The sequence below is a fragment of the Triticum aestivum genome, chromosome 3B (genome assembly GCF_018294505.1).
Source record: "Triticum aestivum cultivar Chinese Spring chromosome 3B, IWGSC CS RefSeq v2.1, whole genome shotgun sequence".
Classification (NCBI taxonomy): domain Eukaryota; kingdom Viridiplantae; phylum Streptophyta; class Magnoliopsida; order Poales; family Poaceae; genus Triticum; species Triticum aestivum.
The window spans coordinates 603,077,031-603,083,092 of NC_057801.1; positions in this window are offsets into that span (position 1 = coordinate 603,077,031).

The window sequence follows — 6,062 nt, forward strand, 5'->3', positions numbered from 1 at the left end:
GGCCTATCACGATCTTCGGGGCTGTTCCAGATGGATCAGGGGATCTCGAGGTGTGCACGTTGGTGCCGCCTTCTGCGGGGCAGGGCGAGGGCACCCAGGCCCTAGAAAGTTGCGCCTTGCCAGCTGTGCGGTGCCAGGGGGAGGGGGTTGGTGCAGATGCCGCGCCGGTGCCCACCATGGAGGCGGGGCCACTGGTGCGGGCAGTGCCCAGTTCATTGGTGCTGCGCGCTGCAGATGAGAGGGGCCCAGCCTTGGATCCCCTACACGCCGCACCCGAGGTGGATCCTGCGCCACAAGACAAGGATGGGAAGCGATCGGATCCCGATGTGCCTGAGGTGGATCCCGCGCCACAGGACAAGGACGGGGGGCAAACGAGCCCTGACGCGCTTCAGGGTTTGGGTCTCGTGGGCCCTGGCGCGGAGGTGACTACGTCCCATGCATGCATGCATGAAGAGGCGCCTGAAGTCGCTGGGGCGCTGCTAGAAAAGGCAAATTCTGGCGCGTTGGCCACTCCCTTGTCCAGCAAGGAGATTATTGCCACCGGCAACATCAAGACCTTCTGCGCAGGTTTACTTAAGAAACTCGCCCCGCCGCTGCTCAAGGAGTTTGAAGGGCTCAGTGGTGTCCGCGTTGGCCAGGACCCTTTCACACCGCGTCGGGCCACCAGGTCTGGGCGTGCTATTGGGCAGAAGATGAAGACTAAGGCGTCGGCTGCAGAAACGGTTCTCCTTAAGGCCTTGGGTTTTTCTTGTGAGGATCTGGCGGTCTCCGACGATGCGCTAGAGCAGTTACGCACGGTCTTTGATTCACCACTCCAGGAACCACAACTTAGAGCAATCGCAGCCATCTTTGGGAAGGCGATACCCCTAGACCTTGGAGCTGACACGGAGTTGGCTGCACCGATCATGGTGTAATTGTTGAGGGGCTCGTCGGCATGGAGACACCCGTTACCATGTCGTACGCAGGGATGGAGTTAGTCTGTTGGAATGTGCGTGGCCTAAATGGGCCAGCTAGGAGGAAATCTTTACGTGAATTTGTAGGTTCGTTGCATGTGGCGATTTGTTGTATCCTGGAGACCAAGCTGGAGAGGGTGGACCAGTTCACCATTATGCAATGTATGGGTCCAAGTTTCGATGGCTACACCTATCTACCGGCGTCTGATACTAGGGGTGGGATTTTCATTGCTTGGGACTCCACCAGGGTCCAACTGTCCAACCATGTCAATGATACGCACTCCATTTCCAGTTACGTGTCACATGTGGGGGGGCCACCTTGGTGACTGACTGTGGTCTATGGCCCTCAGGAAGACGTGCAGAAAATTGAGTTTCTGCATGACTTGGCGGAGCGTAGATTGTTGTGCCCCGGGCCATGGTTACTTATTGGAGACTTCAACTTAATTCTTCACGCGCAAGATAAAAACAACTCTCTGATCGATAGGCGAATGATGAGACGGTTCAAAAGCTTCATTGATGACAATGCTCTCAAGGAGCTCTTCCTTCACGGGCGCAACTACACGTGGAGCAACGAGCGCGAGAACCCCACGATGACTAAGATCGACCGTGCTTTTGTCTCCATTGATTGGGAGCTTGACCACCCCGGTTGCCTCCTTCAGGCTTTATCCACGGCAATTTCAGACCATTGCCCCCTCCACTTGGCACTGGACGATCACATGGGGCCGCGGAGGCGTTTTCGCTTCAAGAAGTTTTGGGTGAAGATGGACGGTTTCTTGGAAGTGGTGCAGGAGGCTTGGACTTGTGACGAGACAATCACGGACCCGTTCAGGAGACCTGACATCCTCCTTAGGAGCACGACAAAAACTCTTGCGATTTGGGGCCAAAAGAGAGTGGTCAATATCAAGATGCAATTGGCTGTGGCCAACATTGTCATCTTGAGATTCGACCGTGCCCAGGAGTTTCGGGTGCTCACGGAGGAGGAGAGGCGGCTCAGGAGATCGCTCAAACAGCTTGTACTCGGCCTCGCCTCGCTGGAGCGAGCGATTTCTCGCCAGAGATCGCGAATAACCTGGCTTCGGGAGGGGGATGCAAATACAAAGCTGTTCCATTTGGTTGCGAATGGCAGAAGGATGAAGAACTATATTCCGTCACTCTTGGTAGATGGGCGCATGGTCACGGACCAAGCCGGAAAGGAGGCTGCGTTCTACGACACTTACAAGGAGCTGCTTGGGAAGGACGTCGCTCATGAGTACACCCTGGACCTGGACGAGCTTGGCATTCAAAGATTTGACCTCTCGGACCAGGATCTTCATTTCAACGACGAGGAGATTTGGGCTGTGATCAGTAGCATGCCGGCGGATCGAGCCCCGGGGCTAGATGGTTTTATCGGCCTCTTCTTCAAGAAGGCCTGGGAGATAATAAAACTGGACGTTATCGCGGCTTTGCACAAGCTATTTGTCGGGAACGGACGTGGGTTTGGCAGGCTGAATCAAACGTTGATCACCTTAATACCTAAAACCCCGGAGGCCTCAACCACTCTTGACTACCGCCCCATAAGCCTGGAGCATAGCCTACCGAAGATCGCTTCAAAGCTCTGGGCAAATAGGCTAAGTCCTCGGATGGGAGAGCTAGTTCACATAAACCAATCGGCGTTCATCAAGGGTAGAAGCATCCATGACAACTTCCTGCTTGTTAGGCAAATGGCGCGGCGATTACATCAACGGAAGGCCAAAGGCGTGATGCTCAAGCTTGATATCTCTAAAGCTTTTGACTCCCTTTCGTGGCCCTTCCTCTTTGAGGTGCTCAGGGCAAAAGGGTTCTCGAATCGATGGATTTCCTGGATTAGCATCTTGCTTACGACTGCAAGCTCGAGAGTTTTGGTTAACGGCTGTGCCGGTCCTAAGTTCATGCATGCCAAAGGGCTTCGGCAGGGGGATCCGGCCTCCCCTCTGCTCTTCATCATGGCAATGGATGTTCTCACCTCTCTGGTCCTCAAAGCGCACAAGCAAGGGATCCTCAAGCCCATTGCCAGCTCAACCCCGATGCAGAGGCTCTCCCTATACGCGGATGACGTGGTTCTTTACATTAGGCCGACTAGGCCGGAGCTGCAACTTGTGAAGGAGCTTCTGGGCATCTTTGGAGTGGCATCGGGTTTGAAAGTAAACTACGCTAAGTCAGCTGCTATTCTCATAAGATCCGAAGAGGAGGATGTGGAGCTGGTCAGGAGTGCTCTACCTTGGAAGATTGATTCCTTCCCGTGCAAATACTTGGGTCTACAGTTAAGCATCAAGCAACTCAAACGCAACGAATGGCAACCGATTGTTGATGCGGCGCTCCATATCATGCCTGGCTGGCAGCGTGGGCTTGTCACTAGGCCTGGACGGCTTATCCTGGTGAATCAGGTCATGAGAGCGAGGCCTACGCACCACCTCATGGTTGCTGAGGCGCCAAAGTGGGCCCTGGAACAAGTGGATAAGGGCTGTTGCGCTTTTTTCTGGGCTGGCACGGATGCCATTAATGGCGGCAAATGTGTGGTTTCATGGAGGAGAGTTTGCCGCCCCAAGCAGCTCGGAGGCCTTGGCATCATTGATCTACACAAGCATAGCATTGCTCTGAGGCTCAGATGGGAATGGCTTAAGAGGACGGATCCGTCTAGGCCCTGGCAGGGCTTAAACCTCACCGCGGATAAGCAAGTGGCGATCGCCTTCCGGAGCCTTGTCCATTGGCGTGTTGGGAATGGAGAGCACGCCCTTTTTTGGAGAGATAGATGGCTTAATGGAGGCACAGTTGCGGAGATTGCACCCTTGGTGGCGGTCAGAGTCAGGACGCAGGTGGCAAACAAATGCCTCGTTAGTGAAGGGCTTTGTTCTCATGCTTGGACGGATGACATTACTGGGACCCTTGACACTGACGCTCTTACTCAGTTCATCCAGCTATGGAAATTCTTATGGAGGTACAATTGGACTCAGAGATGGAAGATGCTCCTATTTGGGCATGGAATGAGTCCGGTGTCTACTCCGCTGCATCGGCTTATAGGATGCTTTGTTTGGGTGGCATTCGGTTCCGCTCTTTCGCTGCCATCTGGAAATGTTGGGCGCCGTTGTCCTGTCGGATCTTCATGTGGCTCGCGGTGCAATATCGCCTTTGGACTTCGGACAGGAGAGCTCGGCATGGGCTTCAAGACCAAACCTCCCCATGCTACCTATGTGATCAGGACGAAGACAATGTGGATCACATCTTGCTTCAGTGCGTGTATGCTAGGCATGTGTGGTTTCTCTGTCTCACCAGGATCGGAATAGACCCTCTGTGCCCCACGGTGCAATCCCATCTAGAGGAGTGGTGGTGCGAGGCGAGGAAGCGGATTGCCAAGACTAACAGGAAAGGCTTCGACACGGTGGTTATGTTAATATGCTGGTCCTTGTGGAAGCAGAGAAATGCGAGAGTCTTTGGTAGGAGCGACAGGCTAGATGTGTTAGGTGTGACGGAGGCCATATTCCATGAATTGGCCATCTGGATGCAGGCCAGAGCAACTGGAGTGGAGCATGTAGTTGAGTAGCACATAGAGTGTTGAGTTTGGAGTGGAGGCGATGTCCGGGTCGACTTGTGACTACGCGACTAGCTACAAACCTCTCTTGTACATATGTTTCCCCTTCTATAAAGCTATGGTACGCCTTTGGCGTACCCTCGAAAAAAAAGAATGGATGTATCTAGCATGATGCTGAAATGGATTTATCTTGTTGCATGGATGTATCTAGCATGACGCTAAATGGATGTATCTTATGCTAGATATTCAGCTTCAATTATTAGGGTCGCGATAACTGCCACACGTGTGGCATGTATGCGAACCCGCCCACATGCCTCGTGTGGCGTGAACAGGAACCCGCCCGCACGTCCGCGTCCGGGCACGCAATTGCACAGCCCGCACGTCCGGTGTGTGGCAACCCCGCCCGCACTGCCTGGTCCGGGCCACACGACCCGCTGCCCGCACGACCCAGCCTTTCCCGTCCTCCGCTCGATCGCCTCTTTCGACTGCCGCCATCGTCCCCCACCTCTCGAACGCCTACCCCCGTCACCGGCCTTCTCTGTTTGCAATGGCAACCAGAGCAGATCTGTAGGGCAAACCCACCGCAAACCACACCCCGACCCTCCCCACTCCAACACAGCCCTTCAGAGACGGTCAGCTAAAATCAGGTGAAAATCTCCCGATCTCATCCTCCAGGCTGAAAATCTCCCCGATCTTGTACTGGATCCATGCTATAGGGGTGTGGCAACACCAATAGTTCTGAGATCCAGTAGTTTTGTGATCTACGTGTTGAGATTAACTTAAGTTCCTAGTTTGTTTGACGCAAGTAGTTGGGTAGGCAAATGGATGAGTAGGAATCCCTTAAAAAAGGAGAGGAAGGACAATTTTGGAATGAAGGGGGTGGGAAAAATTAATTGCCACTTGTGTATAACGACAGTTGCCACCTCTCGTTGTCAGTAACTGCCACCTATTTTGACCTGTTGCTTGCCATCCCTATCTTCTATGTGCAAGCAGCGGAAGAATACAACTCTTGTGGATTGTTAATGCGTTCTTGTTCTAGCAGCGATTGAGAACACATTGGAAAGAAGCGAGACACGGAAAGAATGAATCACGAAGATGGCGCTGATACTTGGGGTTCTCAAAGGCCAGAAACGCCCCCTTGGGATGCATCAGAGTACAGTCAACTCATCTCTGCAGGGCCGTTGCTGCCATTACTAGAACAGTATGCAGGCGTTGGTATGATGCGTGATAACAAAAGAAGAGAAGAGTTGCCATCTTCGCAACGATGAAGATGACATTCTACTTATGTCGTACACTGTCATTTTTTTGCAGGTTCTTATGACCAAAACACTCTTAGGGGGCCCCCGTGGAAAGTTCAGTCGCAAGGCGCTAACACTGACAAATGTATGGGCAGCCAACTTCAACTAGCTAATATGGCTAATCAAGGTAACACAAACGAAAAAGAGCACATACTGGCGTGGACATGAAAAACGAACATGCAAAAAAATGGCAAAAGGACTCACGAGTTATCACGGGTGAAAAATGCAGAGCCTTCATGCAGCACGTGGCATCAGGCATCACCCATG